We start from the raw sequence: 22,930 nt of genomic DNA on the forward strand, positions 1-22,930 counted from the left end.
TGTTATTGCTCAAAACTATACACATGGCCGCCGCAGGKTGTTGCCAAAGTTCCAAACTAACCGGAAGCGGATAGTAATGTTTAATTTGTTGCCGCTGTCGTTGCCGGTACCGTTGCCTATGGCCGACARTAGCTGTTTAGTAGCGTTGGTAAGTGAGTGATGAAAGTGCTAGTCAAATTATGGCAATCAGTACAATAGTATAAGTACAAATATTTGTATAAAGTATAGACATAATTAAAAACCGGGATTTTAAGAAATGAAGATCTTGTTTGCTAAAAATATATGCAGATGAGTCACTGTGGTGGACAAATCGAATTTAAACAATTAATTAATTATTAAAAAAATAAAATTTTCTAAAAATAAAATAAACATATTAAGAGCTTAAATTTCGTCCGGATATCGAGGTTCCTTACTTTTTTGAAGAAAAAACACAAAAACTGCAAATTTAAGGGRGAATCCATATTATCGTTCGAAGGCACATTTCTTTTTTGAAGATCTTGAATCTCTTCGGGTTGTTTTTTGTCTCAATTTTGCTTCTTTAAATACCCATTTCGCCAGAAATGGGCCTAATCGCTGAACAAAATTTGGCTCGAAAACGTGGGTTCTTCTTGAAACTTTTCAAGAGCCCATAGAACATAAATAACATAACAGCTTGATCTGTCAAAGAAAGGCTATTGGAAAAAGTACTTCTACTTGGATCACCCTTTATATTTTAGATGAACTTATATTAAAATTTCTTTCCCCTACAGCAACAAGTTGTAGTTTGACTGCTTTTAACACTCGACAATCCATCGCAGGTATCTTTGCGTACATATGAGTTCAAAAATGTTGTTACCACACTCACACCACTCACTCATTAACTCCGCGACCAAAGGCGGCAACTACATTTTGCTGTTGCCTCAGTAGACACAGCTTAATGTGCATACAAGTATTTCAATCAACAGCCTTATGAAGACCACGCATATGTGCTGCAAAATAAATACTGTGTAAAGGTATACATTTAGGCGCTGGACGAGTATATGACAGCTCGCCGGTTATTGTTGTTTTGGTGTAACATTGCTTTTAGTTCCCAGGAAAATACAGGATGGTAGATTATTTGTTGATATTTTTCTAAGTGAAGTTTAATAATCCAATTTCGAAATTATTTTTAACAATAAAAAATATATTTTATCAACTCTCTTAGGCCTTGAGAGGTTAATATAGTTAAAAGTTTTACTTATGTTCACAACTTTCATTAAGTTATTTGGAGAAACAATTAATAAAAATTATGGCACTTTCAGTTTCCGTCCCCTAACCGTTTACTTAATCAGACTTTTTAATTACAATTTGATAATTTTGCGCTTATTTAAAAACAAGTATGTTTTTTTCAATAATTACATGATTTTTAAACCTGATTTCGAATCCTCCATAGACCCTAAAAAAACTGTGGAAACTAAGACTTTTTAACTTCCGCCGCCTCATCTTACACCCAGAATTAAATTTTAATTACCATTTGATTTGATTGCGCTTATTTGAAAATAAGTGAGTTTAAAATTTATGCACAAAAAACTTCCACTTTAAAAATTATCACGTAAAGAATTGCATAAGCCCACAAAGCGCCCCACGCCACCAACTAGCAACGGCCAGTGAAAAACAGTTTATTCAAATTTTCGCACACCACAGCGCATACAGCTACGTTGCAGCTGTGTAAAGCAAGCGCTGAATACCGACAGCAAACGCCTTTGGGCTATGCAAATAGAAAAATTAAAATTTTAATTGCAGCTTTTTAGGCGCGCACAACTTTGCGGTTCGCATACCTGCCGGTATGTTGGTGTAAGAATTTTAAAAATCACTTTGCATAGCATTTAATATAATTTCTACTTTGTCTCTGCGCTTATACATGGCAAAACGCCTAACAGCATGTTTGCAGAAAAAAAAAACGAAATATATGCAGCAAAATTTTACCATATAAGTATATATACACACTGTTACCTAACATAGCCGCTTGCTATCGCCTTTTGTATTTACTTTGTGGGTGGTGGTAATTTTGCGCGCCTAAAACCATGTTTCAATTACGCTATCACCTTGAAATGTATATATATATATATACCACATTGCGTTAAATATGAGGCAAGCAGTTAGCTGTAGGGTCAAAAGCAAAAGCAGAAAATAAACTTGAAACCCAAAAAAGCAGGAAATAAAAAACAAAGGTATACCGAATTTTTTCACATCCACTGCGGCTTCATTCATGTGCGCCTCGCTGCTACGTGGCAGGCTGTTGGCTACGCCGCAATCACCTGCCTTTTATAACCATATATGTATATTATATTTTCAGCGACCCACAGCTCCGCGCAGCCACTCATTTGCTCGCCACACCAAGCCCACTGCTCGTGCTCTACATTGTCTGCGCGCTTTGAAATGTTGGCTGACGGTCGCCACGTTTGGCCATGGCAGTATATTTTAATTTTAATGTTTTATTATTATATCCGGCTCGCGCGAACATCCGCCTCCTGCTACACAGCAAAGTTGCTCGATAGCACACTTCAAACTGCCATTTACATTTTACCTATTTTATGTCTTATTTTATTTATACTTTCGATTTTTTTTTTGTCTTCCACCAATGTGCCTGACCACTTCTCACGCACCTCGGCGTTCAGTGATGGAATAAAGGTAAAATGCCAGCAAAATTTGCATTTAAATGAAGCCACTGACAGCAATAACAAGGATAGGCCGGTTCGGTTCGGTTATGGCTGTCTATCTTGGTGCGTAAAGGTCCATTTTCTCCCCGGTGAAAAGTGTGCGGTGTGACGCTGATAGGCTGTTGGTGGGTAGGTGTGGGTGAAGTGCTGGACTCTGAGTTGGTCGGCGTGTATAAAGTGCCTACTTTTGTGTATAAAGTGCGTCGTAGGTCCGAGTCGACTGTCAATTCAATCTCTACATTTTCTGCTTTGACATTTCGTAGAATATTTTTCCTTCCTCTGTTTGATGGGTTTGTAAGTATTGTTCTTGTTGTTGATATTTTGTTTTCTTTTTAGTTTTATTACCACCTTTTGGCCATCAGTATTTACTTGTCATGGTCTAAGGCGTCATTACAAATAACTTCGTACCACTTTGCTACTTCGCTGATTTTCGTGCGCTTATACAATAATATTATCATATATATTATAGTGGTGCTGATTTCGCATTTTTATTTTACTTAAGCTATGAAAACAAATTTGTTTCTCCTTTCTTATCAACGCTTTGTTTTGCAGTCCGTGTCAAATTTGATCAGATGTATAAAGATTTTGAGTATTCGCAGCACAAAAGCATATTAAACGCCTTTAATCCCACTCTTGAATCAAATAATCTCTTTCTCAAAACAAGTAAATTATATAATCTCCACTTGCCACCCTTTAGCTTATAATCATTATCATAATTGTCAACATTAGACTTGACTGCATTTGATTTCATTTTTCCTCCTATCATTCATACGCGCCACTCATCAGCACTTCAACAACTCACTCAACTCCATTCAACCACAATGTAGATATAGGCACAAACCCACACATACACCCATACCTGTATTCAATTGCTTTGCGACATTATTGCAACCGTTCATTTCTTCTGCCATACTTTGTGTTAGTCTGGTAACATTTTTTGCCTCTTTTGTTTGGTAAAAAGTCGTTTCACTTCAGCTTCATCTTAAAAGCAAGCACTTCAAAAAGCTTTTGTTTACAAATAATAAGTAAATTAAAAGTACTTAAGCGCATATCCTACGGGCAACAAATAAACAGGAAGAGCAAGCGCATACAATGCTAAGAGCGCCATGAGCACTGATGAGTGCCTGAGTGGCATGGTGGATAAGCTGTCGCATATTTTTCAGAGCAAAAAGGAAGATCGACGAGTGGATTGTAGTAGATATTTATGCTCACATGTGAATGGGTTGTGTGTATTGACTGTATTTGTTGTGCTTTCTTGCAATGGTGGTTGTTGTTTGTGTTGCGCGTGTGGCTGTAAGGTTTATTTGCCATTTTTATGTGACAACTTAAATGAAAAGTAAGCTTGGATACGTATAGGAAAGTGTGTTAGTGGTTGTTATTTCCAATTTAAAATTATTTCTTACATTAGCCCTAAAGTATGCTTCTTAAAGAGATTATTACCATTTTCATTGAATTTTGGGGAAGTTTTGATAAGTTGCTAGCATTTCTAGTTCATATCGATGAGCATCTGTAAGTTTTAAGCCTCGAAAAACTTTTTTAAGGTGTTAGAAGAAAATAAGGTTATGTATGTTCGTCTGTCGGTCCGTACGATTTTATGTATATATGCGAATTAACCTCTCAGTTTTTGAGATATCATCACAAAATGTTACACACGTTCTTATTTTATCAAGAGGCGACCCATTTGTCGGAACGGCCGACATCGGACCACTATAGCATGTAGCTGCCATACAAAGTGAACGATGAGAATCAATCATCAATGGTTGTATGGAAAACTTTCTTAATTGAGGAGATATCTTCACGAAATTTGGTACGGTCTATTACTTAAGGCAACCATGCATGCCGCGTAGAAATTGTTCACATCAAGACACTTTAGCATATAGCTGTCATACAAACTGAAGTATCAAATTAAGAGCTTGTATGGAGAACTTTTTTAACTGATCAGAAATTTTTACGATAATTTGAAGCATGAAGTATTGCCGAACAACGCTACATATTTCAGAGAATTTTTTTCAGATCGGAGTGCATTATCATATAGCTGGCATACAAATTGACCGATCCAAATGAAGTCATTGTATGGAAAAATGTTTCATTTGAAAAATTATCTTCATGAAAATTGGCACTGATAACAGTCTACAATAAGGCTATAATCTCCAAAGAATTTATTTGGATCAGACTACAGTAGCATATATGTAGCTGCCATACAAACTGATCCATCAAAATCCAGTTCTATTCGTGAACAGCTTTGGCATGTGTAAAGGGTTTTGTATCTTCGGTGCAACCATATGTTACTTTTTTGTTTTTTTGTTTTTGTTTCTTTTTCTTGTCTTGTTAAATTGGTACCCTTGTTTATAACCCTTGTTCACTGTTGAAAATTATTAAATGCAAAAAGTCCAACACATCCTCCATTTAGTTGTCACACAGTGCTGGCTCGGTGAGCATTTTATTTATCTTTCAGCGCTGCAGCTAAAAGCGCAGTTAGCCTTCGTGTAGCTGTGGCAACACATCTGCAATGCTTCGAACCGGATGACTGTGCGTGTTGCCTAACACAGCTGAATATCGCATATCAAAGTATGCGCGCATACTATTTGACAATATGTTCCATATAAAAAATAAAAAAAAAAAATGTAAATAAAACATATTCTTACGCAGTCCTTGAGCTAAAAAACAACATAACCTTTCATTGGTGTGTGTGGCATACGCTCATGCATTTGATTATCTGGTAGTGCACGCATAGCGTGGTATTTGTGTGTCAACAACTGCTTGCTGCATATGCGATTGTTAGGTTCCATGTCCTATTTTCCTGCTGCTGCTTTGTTTTTTTCTTTCTCTCCTTCGGCACTATCTTCATCAGTGCAACTCATATATCAAAGTTTTAAATGAAAAGCGACAGCGTGGAATGCAATTTATAAATTACAATCATTTTGAGCGAGGAAATGGAGATGAGTCGCTGCAACAGGGCGCTGAAGTGACAAAGGAGCGAGGAGATCGTGAATATGTACGTAGCTTTATTTAGCTGTTGCTAGGGAAGAAAAATAAGTGCGAATGTTGAGAAAACAAGCTTTGAATAAATTATCAGCAGCGGCAGATAAGCGCTGGCAGTCCTGCTATGTGATAGAGCTAAGATCATGTATGTATGTAGGTATATACAAGCATAGCCAATGTACTTAGCCTTATAAATAAGTAACACTCGCTTAGTGGTTCATATACGCCCTTCGGCAATTGGAGCATTCCCTTATTTGGTATCTTTGCTGTGTAAGCTTCTTCCTTTTCCTCACATCTGGTTTCGCTTTCAGACACATATTTAGGTGTAAAGCTGTGTCCCTTGACACATTTTTAACTATCCTCTAGTAAATATAGGTTAATGCATAATACCCGAAAATTAATTTGAGTAAAAGCAAACAATGACATTTCAAGGTCAGTTTGGGTAGCATGCAAATAATAGAATTTTCGTTTTTAAATACTCTGAAAGTCATAAATTGTATACCAATGCATACCATAGCGTCTCATTATCTTCGAAACCCCATCAATTGCTGAAAAAAGAGCCATATTACGCATTTGAACCTCCGATAGCTATCGGACTGAAGAAGCGATCTTAGTTCGATTTGTCGCCATTATATAGGAATTTCGGTGCTTTTAGACCACACATATTCTCTACCAACTTGCAAAGGAGAAGATTGCACAGAAATAATTGATTTCAAAATTTTTTAGTTTTTCCTATAACGATCGGACTAAAGAGTTCGATATTCACATTTTAGACGCGAACGTAGGTATTTCTCGGTATTTTTACACCATAAAGCTTCTCTGCAAACTTGCGAAGAACACCAAATTTTTCTTTCTTCTATAATTATAAAGCTTCAACTATCTTAGTATACTTTAGGTGCACTATATTGATATTAATACAGCAGATAGAACGATTTAAAAGCTTTATAATTTTTTGAGTTCAAAATCCATATAAAATAAAAAAAATTTTCTCTTATAAAAAAAGAGTTTCAAATATGTAAGTATACCTTTAGCCATTCTAGACTGTCAAAATAAAGTTCCACATGACTTTACCGACCCCACACCCACTATACGCAGACACATCAGTTATAAATTAGCTAAAGGAATAAGAAATTGGTTATAAAATTCTAATAAGAGAAAGCTACAACACACGCAGATGTCTGAAATATCCTTCCCCTCCTCTTCAGCCTGCAAGTATGTTAGTATATTTTAAACAGCTACTAAGCAGCCTTTTAATAAGATTGCATAGCCCATTTGGAAAGTGGCACCAAGCAAAGACATGATGAACAAACACGCAATTGCAAAGCAACAAAAACTGTAATAGCATGACCTTGCGAATAACCTGTAAGATGCCTGAGAGCGTTGGGAGCCAACTAAAGACAAGCACAATACGCACATTATTTACGCAATTTGCTGGCGTAAAACAAAGGGAGGTGTACAAACGTACACTGACACAAAAGTGAGTGTGAAAGCGAAAGAAGCGCAGAGAGAAAAGGCGGATGAGACTGTAAACAGGAATACACAATAACACACGTTGCATAAAAAATTAGATGATGGGTGCAAAAAATGGCGGAGAAAATTGGCTTGTAAGGCAAAAGTGGCTGGCGGCAGCATAGTGCTGTGGCACGATTGCTGAGTGCGGTAAACGAAAACGTGCAAAAGTGAATCTCTTAACGCACATTTTCTTATATAAATTATTAATTTGCTAGCTGTGCTACATTATGTGCACCTTCGTGGATATGTTAAAAATGAATGTGTGGTCAGAAGGTAATAAGTGGTGAGGGCGTTTTTACAAGTGTGCGTTAAAAGGCCTCTTTGGACTGTTGGCTGTTAGAAACCGTGTTTTGTCTCTTTTTTTATTGTCCTTTTCTTATATTTTTTTTTTTTCGCAGGTACGCCCCTTAGTACCAAGCAATAACCGCATACATCAGCATTTTATTTTCATTTAAGGTCCTTAACTGTGCTCCCTCAACTTTTTATTTCATTTTTATTTTTTTTATTTTTTTTTTTTACTTTTTGGCAGGTTATCCCTCTCCACAAGCAGTGCGCCCTTCTGCCGCCCACACAAATTTGATGATGAACTCTCATGAAGGCTAAAGTGCATTTTGTGCTCCATTAAATAATAAAAAGCGGCAGCTTGAAATGTTAGATGAGGGAGCGAAATAAGCACTAAACAGCAATATCAGAAAAAAATAAGCGCAAAAAGGAAGAAAACATGCATACATAACGCTGTTATAACAATAACAACTAAGCACGCAATGCTTAACACACGTTAGGTACTTACATTGTAGTTGTAATATATGCGCGTAATATAACTGTAGTTGTAAAGTAGCACTCGCCATGCTGTAGCAAACGGAAATGGCTTATCTAATACGCTTGTAATACCTCAAACACACACATTCACACACAAACAATACATAAAACTGCTAACTGGTGTTGCGTGCGCCTTAAGCTATGCTTGCTGCGACACCCCATATGCATTTGCTACTTGCCACCACCACTTAACTACCACGACATTGGCCAAAATCCCCATTGTGATTTTGAAATATTTTAAGATTTTTGCAAAAAGCGCAAAAAGGGCGCATACAGAGAAAGAGAGATATGGTGAAAAAAATGAGCATGTCCCAGCGGCACTAAGCAGTCGCGTGCCACATGCACCGCATCGAGTCTAAAGTTAAGCAGTTGGCTGGCAAGACGCCACCAACAACAGCACATACACACACATAAATGCAGCTTCGCGCACTGCTCCACAATCTCTGTCGCCGCCACATAACCTTGCGCGCTCCGTAGCGCTCATAAATAAGTGAGTGCGTATTGTCGCTGCAGATTAAATGTGAGAAAGTAGACGCCGGGCGCTTTTGTATGGCAAATAAGCATGGAAATTGGCAAAAGCAGTTAACAGTCAGTCGGCTATGTGCCTTTTACCAACTAGTCACTGCTGACTATGCTGACTACTAAGTATTTGTTAAGTTATTCATAGACTCCTTACCAGCAGTCGCATGCAAGCATTAAAATCAGTATCCTTAACTGCAATAGAAATGGAAATTACACAATGATTCTGTGCGTTATGCTGATGTGGTGTGTTGGTGGCTGGGTATCAAATATGCAGGCTCTTAAATGTGATTTTATAGTGAGAAAAATACAAATTAGTAGATGGGTAACATATATTTATTTGTATATGACATAATATTAGCAACACAAGCCTTTCTACCTTTCTCATATTGTCAAACATTAAATAATATTTTCTTTATCTGGACTGGTCATTTTTGAAGTTATAAGTCCCTCACAACTGCATAATGTTCTTTACGAACACTTAATTCCAATCGATCAGTTTGTATGGCAGCTATATGCTATAGTGGTCTGATCTGAACAATTTCTTTGGAAATTGTATAATGGTCTTAGAAAATAATCCCTGCCAAATTTTGTGAATACATCTCGTCAAATCAAAAAGTTTTTCATACAAGCAATTGATTCTTATCATTCAGTTTGTATGGCAGTTATATGATATAGTAATCTGATCTCAACAATTTCTCTGGAGATTGCCTAATGGTCTTAGGCAATATTCATGCCAAATTTCGTCATGATATCTCGTCAAATTTAAAAGTCTTCTATACAAGCTGCCTCAGGGCTGCACCAGAAATTTTAAATATTTGAAAGAGTATAGTAGAGTCATGTGGTACATTTTTAAACTAATATAAAAAAGTTGAACTCATATTAAGCTCAATATTACTGATAATTCTTTCCCATGTGTTTATTGTGAGCTGCTGTGGTCTGGAAATCGAGCAATCCGAAAGCTTTAGCTTATAAAATCAACTAATTTCGGCCAAACTTAATCAGGAAGTTCGTGAAAATATCTATATCATAGTTTGATTTTTAAAGCAATATTTTATAAAATAAAATTGCACAGGCGCTGAAGTTCGCTCAAGAGGTTCATGCTACCACTGAGAATATTTTCTTGAATACAAAACTCATAGCACATACACCTATATAATACAAGTTTATTATAAAAATCTTAATTTATTAGCTCAAATAAAAAAGCAAATCACAAATCATGTCGACTTCACAACTGACGCATATTCATCAACATCAAAGTCAGCGCGCAATGCAAAACTAATTTCACAGATATCAAGAATTCCCCTACGTACATCAATAGCAAAGCTGGCAATGCGTCCGTGGGAGGCGCATAAGCACAGCATGCATGGCCAGGCGCAAAAGTAGCGCCTGATAGGCTTATAACAACACCGTATTTAATATGCATTAAAAGCGTAGAAGCTTAGAAGGAGTTGGCAGCTGGCAAATCAAACATTAAAAGTTCAGTTAGGCATGCCTATGAGCCATTGCCACTGAAAACGCTTTGGTAGCTGTCAAGTCAAATCAGCAGTGAAAGTAAATGACGGAAATCTCAAGGAGCGCACAGCAGCAATGAAAAGTAAAGAGTTGGGGCGACACAGTGAGTGAGAAAGGCGAGGAATGTGCGCTAAAGCAATGAGCTTTCAGTCCCAACGCAATCTGCTGCAGCCACTTAAGCTAATGTAGGTTAACGTTAACCCAAATCTGCGAAATACTTAAGCCGTTTAACACCTAATAAAGCAAACATCAATTCTCGGCGCAAACGAAGAAGCATGGAAAAGAAGTGGCTCGTCTTTAGTGGATATACATATATACAACCAGAAAGGTAAACACTAACTAATTTGCTGCTGTATGTATGTGTATATGCCTGAATTTGTGCGTGCACAACCCAAGCGCCAACGAAAATCAAAGCAGACATGAGTTATTTTGGCTACGCTGTGTTCGACACCACTTAGAGGTTTCATTTTTTAACTTTAGAAAAATTGTGTATGCCAAAACAAACCATCACGTATCTATTTGTGTATATGCATGTGTGCATGTGTGCGTGCCCACAAGGCTACGGTACAATTTTTGAAAATTGTAATACAACTCTTCCATGCAATTAAATGTGTAAGGTTTTTTATTTAAACGCGTAGCAAGAAAAAAGGGGTGCGCCTGCAGGTATGCTATTTTTCCTATTTTTTTAGTCTATTTATGTATACACGTTTGCTACATGGCAATTTGAACTTGAAATTACATTTGCGCCAGCGGAAGGCAACCACAGGGAAAACCAACAGCAAGCGCACCCGCATACAGCAACAATATTATTTACATACATACATGCATGCAAATATGCTTATTGAAATCCTAACCCTTTCGGCAACTGATCTGGTGTGCTGCCGCTTTGCTTGCCTTATTTCCCAGCAATGCTTTTAAATTTTAGCTGCGTTGGCTTTGTTGTTGTACACCTTTTCCGCACTTCCCAACTTTCGCCGCACGTCAAGCGCCAGTGCTGGCAGCAAACGCACGTGCCCATGTGGCGCGAGCTATGTACACACACACACTTACAACATAAGCACGCAACTTGTCCAATCACTCACGGTTGCACACACACACGCAATTATAAATATGTGCATCAACTTTAACCAGCCGCACAGTTGGCAAATTAAAATCCATGACGCGTCGCCTCCAGCATGTTGAAGGGTTGTAAAGTTGTTATTAAAAATTTTCATTACATATTCACACACACACGTATGTACACGATTGTATGTGTTGGTATATTGTCAATAAAATATATTTTTTATGTCAAATTTAACTAACGCCGGGAAAACGTATTTGCTGCGTAAGAGACTTGTAATCGGCAATGGCTTTATTTGTGCGCATTATTTTGCCATAATTAAAAAACAACAATTTCAAGCCACTACATACAAACTTCATAACTGTATCTATATATATATATATATATATATATATGTATCTCGCTAGCTTCACCATTTGTATAAAGCAGCGCATGAACTTTGTGACCTTTTGCCTGATTTGCATGGAAAATGCAAACAAGTTTCTGCTGTCTTGGCAGCGTTAAGGGGTTAAGTGTTTGTTAAAGGGTGGTTTTATGTGAGTTTAATCTCTGTTTTCATGTCTAATGTGTATATTAAATGAATGATTTTATTTTGGAAATTAACTTTGCGTTGCATGGAATCTAAAGTTAATGTGATATTGTTAGAATGTCATGTTTATGAGTATCATATGAGAATATATTTCAATGTTTTAATACGAAAATACCTGGACATAGAAAGAAACTGTAAGAGATTCAAAACCAAAAAAAAAAAAATAAATAATAATAATAATAATAAAATAAAATATTCGTTAACAGAAAAGATTCTTTCCAAGAACTTGATTTTGATCTGACTGTTTGTATGGCACTTATATGCTATAGTAATCCGATCTGAACATTTTTTTCGCAGATTGTGTCGATTACTTATGTAATAATCTTGGCCGAATCTCCTGAATATATCTTGTCGAACGAAAAAGTTTTCCATACATGTACTTGATTTTTATAGGACAGTTTCTATGGCAGCTATAACCTATAGTGAACCAATCTTAAAAATTTCTTCGGTGCTTATAACATTTTTTTGGAAAACAATATGTGCCAAATTTCTTGAATATATAAAATAAAATAAAAAAGTTTTTCAGCACTTGATTACGACCGTTTAGTTTGCATAGCAGTTTTATGCTATAATTGTCGGATATCGTTGGTTCCGACAAATGAGCAACTCCTTAGGCACGGAAGGATGTGTGCAAAATTCAGAAGGATATCTCGAAAACTGGGCGACTAGATCGCTTATATATAATCAACTCAACTCGTTATGGTGATCAGTTTTTCAAAAATATCACTTTCTCTACTACTTAGAACCTTAAGTTTTATAATTCGGTCTTATAGATAATATAGAAATATATTCTATTATTTTGCTTTAATTATTAATTTTTTTATTTTTTTATTTTTTTGCACCTAAAGGCTTGGATATGAATATCAATTCTTAGCTTTTATTATCATAGTCCGATTTTCTCATTATTCTACTAAAACAAAAATGTGTCTGTTCCTAATTTTTTAGTACGACAAACTTAACTCTAGAATAATGCTTGCAAATAAATCGTGAGAACTCAATCAGGTTCCACTAAACACCATATGTTTATCAACAATCACAAGTAACACTTGTACCCGCTATGATAACTTAAACGTCTTTTCATCCACAAAATTCTGTCGTTACGCCCCCAGTTTGCTTGCCATCATGTCACTTGCATTTCTTCCCATTCATTATTTATTATTCCAGCAAAATAAGAAGTCGAAACTTAGCAAACGGAAGGAAAGTATACTTTACAAAATTGTTTTTGGCTCACTTCTACCGAGTATTCAATAAATATGCGTCACTCATGTTTGCGCCAAATGACAGCCCATCAAAGCGAACAAGAAAAAAGTGCCAAAGACCGAATTAGAATTTCACATGTGCCGCTTGATTGCCCAACCCAATGCAAAATAACTCATTTGGTGCCGGCAAGCAACCCTCAAAGCCAAAATAGAAAAATCGTCAAGCTAGTTACGCAGCAAAGCAAAGGAAACGCCAAAGGCAGGAATACTGTCACGTGTTGTCATTTAAGTGAGCTACCTATGCCGGTAGACATTTACCCACATAAATAAATGCTGCTTGTACTTATTATTGAAATAATAATAGTGTTTCATGTTGTTGAGACTTTGATGTAACCCAAAAAATGTTGTGGCAAAAAAAATTAAAAGCCTATATACCATTACACCCCCGAAAATTCGTACAAGGGTAGTTCTATATTTCGTGTGAGCACTCTCTTAATTAACTACGCTTTTTGCCGTCTAAGTGTTCCTGGCAGCTAGTGCCACAAACAGTTATCATATGTGTATGTATGTATATACATCACCATACTTAGAAGTGTATTTAAAATTGAGAAATAAGTTTATGTTTGCCCAGATTTGCATATTACTTGCCGATGAAAAGTTAAGCATAAAATGGTGGTGTGTAAGGATGCTTGAAATTCAGGTGCTAAGAAGATTCCACAACCCTTTCAGCAAATTCTCGACATCGTTATTATTTATTATATTGAATTAAATTTATTTAATTTTACTTGATTTAATTTGATTGAGTTTATGTTATAGTATTTTATTTTTTTTTATTTAATATCCTAATATCATGGCCACTACTGTTTTATCCTGTAAGCAAATAGTCTCGATGCCAAAAATGTTAATTGGCCATGCTAAACACGCTAGTCTAACAGAAAATGTGAATCAACAGTGATAGTAACAGCAGTAATGTGACGGCGCAGCTTTAATGTACATGCGCTCTCAGCCACAATTATGGGAGAATATGCTGTACTCTGCTAATGCTATTCCACTTACGCGGACGCTTAGCTTAAAGGAACTATAAACAATGGCGGTGCAAATAGTAGGAGGCAACAGGTGATATTCGCTCTTGAGAATACCAACGACATCTATTGGCAGTTAGAAGGATCTTAAAGACATCCAGTGGCTGCGCAACTATTAAACTATTGCAAGCCAAGTAGTCATATGTATAGCTATGCAAATGTATACAAATTACATAGATACATACAATTGCGTGGAGCAGGGCCTACTTCGAAAATTAAGAACGACCAATCATATTCGAGTTGTCAATAAGGAAGCGACATCTGAAAACAATGAACCGCTTCAGTAACTGGCACAGGGTAGCATAAGCTGTCAAAGTACTTCTAAAAACATGGATATGTTAAATAAATAATTTTTCAAATTTTCAACTTTATATATTTAAAATTGTTATTAGTTAATTCAAATTCATTTTGGTCAGCGATATATTTTCCGACTTTAAATGTGCTAGCTCTTAATAAACAAATATAATAACATCTGTGTATTAAATATTTAGTGGTCACTAGTAATATGTGCGCCATCTGTTTGTCACGATCATGATACCAAACAATTTAGAAGCTTGATTGTGATTGGTCGTTCTTAATTTGCACAGTCGTGTCCTTATATCGCGGTCGTAAAGGTGGTGTTTGCAGCAGCTCCGTGAAAAGTGAAATGAGTTTAGGAATTAACGCTGCAATTGAGTAGGTTTTAGTATAATTAGGTTGAAGTTCGCGAATTTAATCGTTTTAAAGTAAAACAAGATCGAGCGTTGTTATTTGCGTGGTAAAAGTGAAAGTGCAAAGTAGTGAGTGCAAAAGCTGTGCCCAGAGCGTCGAGCATTGGCGCAAGCAGAGCTTTGTTAGTGGCTGTGCAATGTTATGTTATTGTAAATAAAGTGTAAGTAGGCGTCGGCGCAAGCAGAGCAACCAACGCCTGTGTGCCATGTTAATGTTAAATATAAATAAAGTTTTATTGAGCGTCGGCGCAAGCAGAGCTCTGAAAGTGTTTTTGCATTAAATGTTGTGTTAATGTTAGATGTAGGGAAAATAGTTTAGTGTAGGGAAGTGCATAAATTTATTACAGAAAATGCGAAACAAAATAAAATAAAGTGAGGTAAGAGCTTATAAAATATTACAAAAATAATTACATAGTATATTTATGCCGAAATGTGACTCTTAATGACAAGTTATTGCACATTTATTTTAAATTAAACATAAATTTTTTTCATATACATACATATGTATGTATGTACATCCATACATATATGTGCATATATAAGCTTTTCAAAGCATGTATTCAATTTAAAAGATTTGGTGGCCATTGTATTAATAAATATCCTTCTAACTGCCAACAGGTGCCGTCGTAATTTTTAGCAGTGAACTTTGAATGCCTCTCCTCTTCGTCTTCATTTACTATAGTTTTATCCTACTTGTGTAATCAGCTGAGCGTAAACTAGGAGATCAGCTGCGCAGTCACATTACTTCTGCTGCTCGTTACTGTTTATCAACATTCACTTTTCTCTGTTATTAACATAGAGTGTTTACATTTAATGATGAACATATATGTATACATACATAGAGTTTCTTAGCAGAGGAGAGAGAGAACGTGTGTACATTTTGTTATTGATAAATAGAAATACACTATCAGCTAGCACAGTGGCGTTCATTATAAACGAACCGTAATTTAAATATTTTCTAATTTTTGGTAAATAAATAATTAAATAATATTTTAATTATATAAAAAATTTAAAATAAAAAAAAAAAGTATAGGTTACCTTTAATAGTAATTGATTATATACAACTTTTAAAATAATAAAAGAAATATTTATGGATTATATAAACATCTAATTTAGTTTTCAACAAATCAGTGCTTTGATGAGCAATCACAGCTTAACATAATTTTGCAGCATTAGGTAAAATGCGGACCTATGGGAATCGAGGTGAAAGCATAAGCCAGGGTCGTTAATTTTGAGAAAAAAATATTGTAGTATGAAATCTATTAGAAAAGTAAAATAAAATCAAAATATTAAAGGAAATAGAAGGGTTTTAGAAGGGGAAAGTTGTGCTTAAATTTTGCGAAGTTAAACTTCTTTATATCAATTTCTAGAAAAATTAAGCGTCCTATGAGAAAGAGTTATGTGCCAAAGTTGTGGGTAATAAAAAGATCTAGGACAGACTTATTTCACGTAACCTCAAAGTTTCTGTCAAAAATTCAAGATTCACGAAAGAGAGATCATTTTCTTTTACAGAATAAGATAACACTTTTCTGTCCATCCACATCATGTATTTTAATACTCTTTCAACCTGTTGCTGCAGGGAAATAGATATAGGGTTGTGTATATGTAAAATCCCCTTTCTCGATTCTACCCTTTATGCCATTACATGAAATGTACATATTTCGTTTTTCTAACAAAACTAATATGTCTGTCTTGGTTTCATTTCGATCCTATGGTTGACGTTCTACATCTTAAAGTATTTCCCTGACTTTGATAAGACATATGATAAAGAGACAGTATCTGTGGATCAATTTATGAAAAAAATATTACTTTAATTGCTTTTGGCCCTAACACATATATCAAAAATTCGTGCACTAATTTCTCGTGTGCGAGAGCTACATATTTTAGCCGTTATTAAATAATTCACATTGCTGCAAATGAGGCACGCTGTCAACATACAAGCCGTAATGCCTCTCCAGCAGCTTCACACAATTTAATACTCAATTAATTCCGAGTGTGCATACTTTACGGCGCTAAGGCACTAGACTGCCTGCTAAATATAATTTTCCGTGCTCTCGTACATGAGCACATGAGTGGCGCGACAACTACAGCTAAAGGCATGAGTAGTAGAGTGGTAGCAGTATATGCGGCACGATTTTCCAATTGAAAGCACACAAACCTACTGGCGCTATTTCGTACATACATGTGAGTTTATGCATGTGTGTGACTAAAGAAAGCCACACATACATATATAGATGCTGACAAATCTGTATAGCACACAGTTACATTGTCGAACAGACGCTTATAAGTATACAACAACACGAAAGAGTTGAACTTAATGTGTTGCATATGTTTGAAGCACAAGCGCCGTGTGTGTGTGAGTATGTAAGGATGCATTCGTGCATACAATCGATTCATCGTCGCCTCGCCGCCGCGTCAGCGTCAATAACACATCCAATACTGTCTACTTGCACATACACATATACTTGTCTTCACTACTTATCTCTCTTAACACGGCACCTGTGCTTCCCTTCGTCGCCATCATCATTTCAACGCTTTTCACATTTTCATTTCATTTCGTTTTCGTCGCTTCTGTGTGCTAGCTGCACACTTGTTCGCCTTTCGCTAGAAATGATTGCAAGTTAATATTAAATGAAGCACCGACAACTTCGTTGGCAACAACAACAGCAAAAATACTTGTAGCGATGTATATGCATGCCGCTGTTGTAAATGGTATTGTCGATACATTGCCAGCAGACATCAAACACCAACAATATATCGTACTTGTATATATGTACATACGTCTGTATGTATGCGTGCGTATTTACAATTACAATTATATTGATGCTTGGCAGTTGGCAGCTGAGGCTAAAACAAACGTGCTACAAAATGGGAACAAACGAGTGGTCATAGCTGTTGCGCATACCTTGTGATTTCATGCAAGTGACACATACAGGCTTACTGGTTGTATATATATTGGTGCAATCTATACAGTTGGAACATATTTTTTACAAGAATTGCTTGCTCTAATATCTCTCTTGTATCTCTATCCAATCTCATCGACACGCCATTTCAATACTTGAGTACACACATACATAACACAAGTTCAGTACCTTTTACAATATCAATTAAAAGACGTGATGTGCTTAACAAGTGTATGAAATTCATTCGTGCGTATTGAATTCTTCCTGYGCTTGAAATTGTAGCTGTTGTTTGCCTTTATTTGTTTATTTTGTCTTCACAATAATATCTAATATGCTACTGCGTAGCATACTTGAAGCCGCGCGTTGATATCTCAAAGCCTATGGGCAGCGCTTTGTGCTAATACCCTTCAGTTGCTTTCATGCTTCATTTGAAGAGAGTTTCTGCATAATATTTATGACTCTAAAGTCTAATGAATTAAAGGAAATAGTTGTGTTTAATTGCTATGAACATGTTCTCAGAAATTTTTGAAGAATGCATTTAGGGAAAATTTCGATATTTTGATGTTAGACTAGGGTAAATTTTTTATTAAGCACATTTAGTAGAACTTCTCTGATAAGAAGTCACAGACATTCCATTTATGCTTTATCTTTTATAGTTCCACAGTTAATAATCTTACATATTTTTTGTAGGCAAAAAAAAAATCGATTACAAAACTCATTCTCATTTCTAAATAGGTTTCATATACTCGAAAATATACATAAAAATAAAGCTCCAAAGCTGTCAGAGTTGCAAATAAAAGCAATTTAAGCTGTCACTCAAGCATTTCCATAGCATATGCTCAAACAAAAAGTCACAAGCAGCGTAGAAGAACAACAGCAAAAAGTTGTGAAAATCGTGCACAGTTGGTAATACGACTACATACATACATACTTAAATACACTCATACCAAGAAAATTCCTATCTACATTGCACGCACACAATCACTTAACCAAACCGTTATACTAGTAGGTCTCATGAACACATATGCACAAACCGTTATATACTCACTTATTCACGCAATCAATCGATTAATGGTCGGATAATTTTAGCAAGAATGTCAAAGTCATCAGCGCACAAGGCAGATAGCGAGCGAACTGCGTCGCACTTTTGGGCAAAAATAACGCCCGCATACCATACTTCTATATAAGTGAGGAACTGACAGTACCAACGGAAATGCTGCGCTTGAGCAACAACAATAAACATAGCATTATAATAATATAAGTAAGAAAACGGCAAATCAGCCGTCAACTCGCTTGCGCCGCACAATCTATCACACAATCTGAGCCGACACGTACGCACAAAGGTTCGCAGCAAAGTGTATCTGTGTGCGTATAATGTGTAGCCTATATGAGTGTGGGTTGACGCGCCTTGAAGTGTGCTTCACGAAATGACTGTTTTGCCTACATTATAGCATTTTACCTTTTTGACAGCGCAAATTTCAATCAAAATTTCTACGAAAATTCACCTCAAGTCATCCTTATTGCTGTTGTTGTCGCTTTCACCTAACTCAAGCAGCATTTGCTGTTTTTTGTCGGTGCTGATGCCGTTGCTGATGCTGTTATTTGCATAGGTTCTTTATTCTACAAATTTCCATTACTGATAATACCAAAATAGTCAGAAAATACACACAACCGCGCAGACACATATACACACATACGTGCTTGTATACTCGCTTTCAAGCAGGTGCGTAGCTGTCTTCTGCTACACACTTCCTCTTTGTGTGCGCCTAAACCTGTGCTGTGGCTGTGGTTCAACCTTTAGCCTGCAATATATCTAGTATCTTTGTATATGTGTATATAAGTATATGTGTTAGCAGATGGCAGTAAGGCTTATCGATTTTTTATTTTCTTTGATTTTTATTTTTTATTTATTAATTTTTTTTTTTGATATATCCGTTTCTGTGATATTTTCTTTTTTTGTGATTTTTTTCTTCTGCGCATAACCACATACAAATTTGCATGAAGTGGGGATATTTCAAGTAGCAGCGAAAGATATTGATTGAAATTTTGTGGAGGTGGTGGAAAAAATGTCATGTGATGAAAAAATCTTAGAAGTTAAGGAGAAACAAGCAGCAGCGGGAAAAATATATAGTGCAAAGAAAGGAAATGCGGTTTCTTCTCATAAATATAGAAATTGTTGAAATATTTGTAGGGAAATAAGAAGTGGGGATCATAGTTAAAGTAGTAAAAAAATTGTAGTTTTTAGAGACCGAGCTGTGAGCTTGTATTCGTATTTTTCTGACTAAACTGTTGGTACATTGTCAGCATGATCGATATAAGACCATTATGGCTTAAAGCTGTCATACAAAGAGTAGAAAAAGAATTAAGCGCTTGTATGGCAAACTTTTGAATATGACGAGATATTTAGCACAGATGATTATCCGAAGCATTGCTATAACATTTGAAAAAATTGCTCAGATTGGATCACGATAGCATATACCTGTCATACAAAGTGAACGATCGCAATTATGTGCTTGTATAGAGAACTTTTTTATTTGACAAAATATTTTCACAAAATTTTGCATGGGTTATTGCCTAAAGCAATGATGCAATATTCAAAGAAATTATTAAAATTGAATCACTTAGCATATAGCTGTCATACAAACTGAGCGATCATACCGTTTGTGGATAGACTTTAGTATTTGCGAAGAGTATGTAATATTCTAACAGATGGTCCGCTGTTGCTTTCCACTTCCTGTACAAAAAGCAATCAAACATTTTTATTATATATGTGCATATGTACACATGTCATTAGTTTGAAATACCTGTAGAAGACAAACAAACAATTAGCCGATGCATTGAGCTCCGAAAAATCCATTTTTTATCTTGTCTTCTCATTTAATCATCAAACATGTAATTTTAAATATCCAGCTGCTCGCACTTCTATTTTAGTACACAATATTTTTCCACACGATGTAACTCAAAACGCTAATTAACCGCATACAAATGTGTCCAAACATATCCGAAGAAAGTGAAGTAAAATGCAAATGAAAATTGTACGCTAATTTAGGGCCAAAATCCATGAAAATCAGTTTCGGATATGCATTGTTACTCAGTGTTTATATTGGGGCTATTTCTTAATTGCACAGGCAATATAACGCCACGCACACACGTACAGCTGCTAGCACGAATTTATGTAAATAAGCATATAGTGTGTCCCTGTGCTAGCTAATTGCTAACAATTTGGGCTCATGAATGCGTGTCAAGTAGGCTTTTGCTTACGAAAACAAGAAAATCATAACACAAACAACGCACATGAAATGCTTATATAAAGCGAAGATGCATAGAAAAAAGTGCGTGCATATAATTTGTGAACACATAAACGCAGAGTAAGTAAAAAAGCACCATGTGTGTGTATGTAGTAGTGGCGCTAAGACCATTGCTGCTACAGCACAAAACGGGCTCTGTCTGCTGCCTGCTGACATGCAAACACGTCGATATGCCATTTGAAAGCACTTATGTATGTATTGATTTGTGGTTTGCTTAAAGTAAGCCAAAACTTTTGTTAACCCCTAGAAGTATGCTTAATTATGCATGTGGCTTGTAGCAAACACGCAAGGGCACTCAAATATGCATGTGGTTGGCGGTTGAGGGACCAGTTGGGAATTTTATAATGTTGTTGAAAAGTTCCTGTGTACATAATTTTTAATATTGTGTTACAACAACGACACTAACTTTCACTGTGGTGTAAAAAACAATATTTGCTGAGGTGATGCCGAAATTACGGTTTTTTTTAAATTTATGTGCTATATTTTCAACTAAATAATACAAATTTTGCATACTAAAAATAATTTAGCTGTAGCGAAATATTTCTAGAGCTGCTGAATTGACGTTACACTGATGAAACTCGCTTCAGTACTTGTTTATATTAATCCATAAAGATGAAATTTGCTTTAGTATATTTTCTGTGCATCTACAGCATCTTGAAAGGCAGCAAATAATTATTTTTATGAAGAATTATTTTAAATTATGAAATTAGTTATTCAATTAATAAGGCAAAATTTTCCTGCAGGGTATTTTTAATCAAACGAATTATATTTCGTTTATCTCTCCACCTGTGCGTGCAAAGGACTACCATTGGGCAAATTAAAAACTAATTTCCTAATGTTGTTATGTTGTTTTGTTAATAGATATTAGTTTACTGTTACTCCTCAATAAGGAGAGCATATAGTATTTGCTAATGAAACTATTAGAAAATTTTAAAAACTATAATTAGTCTCAAACTACTTCAAGAGTTCTAAAACAACAAAAAAAATAAAAATGCTCAACTCGATTTCTTAACAAGTCTGGTTAAAAAGTTCTTAAAAATAAACAATACTATGCTCAACTAATGTTAAACTAGTCCAAAAGTGCTTAGAAATACCCAAAAATGTACTAATTCAAATATGTAATGCAAAATAAAGCAATTTGCTGAACTAGTCCCAAACTAGTTCAAAAGTGCTTAAAAATACCTCACTTCAGGCTATCATATTTAAGCAGAGCGCAGCACCCTGACTCTTTATTATTGTTGTTGACATAAAAACTCCAAATAAAGAAAGTTCTCTGCTAAGCCCCACACCTAACGCTTTACAATTTTAGTACTTTTTATGCTTTTATTTCTTTTCTATATTTCTGCCATAAAATTTTTTGCCCAACCGCATTTGGGTCACTAAATACGCTCGTACAAAAGCAATTTGCGGTCAGCTTAGTTGAGTGCTTTCGAGCACCTATTTTACAGTTTCACAATGGAGTGCAAAAACAACGCACTCACACACTCCCGCACCCATACAAAACAATTGCGAAACAACACTAATAAAGCTGGAGCAGAACAGCTGACCGACCGCAATACGCAAATAGCTCACAAATGTTCATGTAAATTTTCGGTATTTTCGGCATTTGTGTCTTTGTTGTGGTTTCTGCCACGCATTTGCGTATAAACGTGTCCAGCAAGTAAAGCGTAAAAAACTGTGTAAAACAAAACGTGAGAAATGAGGGGAAAAAACGGTTTGGAACTTGTTGGCGAAAAGTCGTGAAAAAGTGTGTAACCGAAAATCAGCATGCACACAACACGCTGTGGCTGACCACAGTGGCACGTATGTAAGCGCAGGCAGGATGTGGGAGCGAGTGGGGAGTGTGAGAGAGAGTGATATATAGGATGTTTTGAGTAGATGGTGATTATGTGGAGAATAAGAGTAAAAACATGCAATAAAAAATACGTTATTTGAAGAACTAATGATAAGAAATATTGTGAAACTTTTTTGACAAAACAAAAATAAGTATTTTGAATTTTTAAATAATACAAAAAAGCGATTTATTTTATTTATATATTATTTTTTCGTTTTTT

The 22,930-nt window shown here is 35.8% G+C and overlaps 1 protein-coding gene across 13 annotated transcripts in view; it reads left to right on the forward strand.

Moving 5' to 3' along the window:
• The window catches only part of LOC108971988 (CUGBP Elav-like family member 4), a 755,092-nt gene that overhangs the window by 435,242 nt on the left and 296,920 nt on the right, over positions 1–22,930 (forward strand). For 2 of the 13 annotated variants that reach the window (XM_018938380.1, XM_018938386.1), the window contains exon 1: positions 14,556–15,042. The exons of 9 other annotated variants lie outside the window; for them this stretch is intronic. The gene's annotated coding sequence lies outside the window, so the exon portion shown is untranslated. Of the gene's footprint in view, positions 1–14,555; positions 15,043–22,930 lie in introns of those variants that run through there. 2 more of the 13 variants (XM_018938381.1, XM_018938382.1) reach the window with 2 other exon arrangements.

The sequence above is a fragment of the Bactrocera latifrons genome, unplaced genomic scaffold (genome assembly GCF_001853355.1).
Source record: "Bactrocera latifrons isolate USDA-ARS-PBARC rearing strain unplaced genomic scaffold, ASM185335v1 scaffold_37, whole genome shotgun sequence".
NCBI lineage: Eukaryota > Metazoa > Arthropoda > Insecta > Diptera > Tephritidae > Bactrocera > Bactrocera latifrons.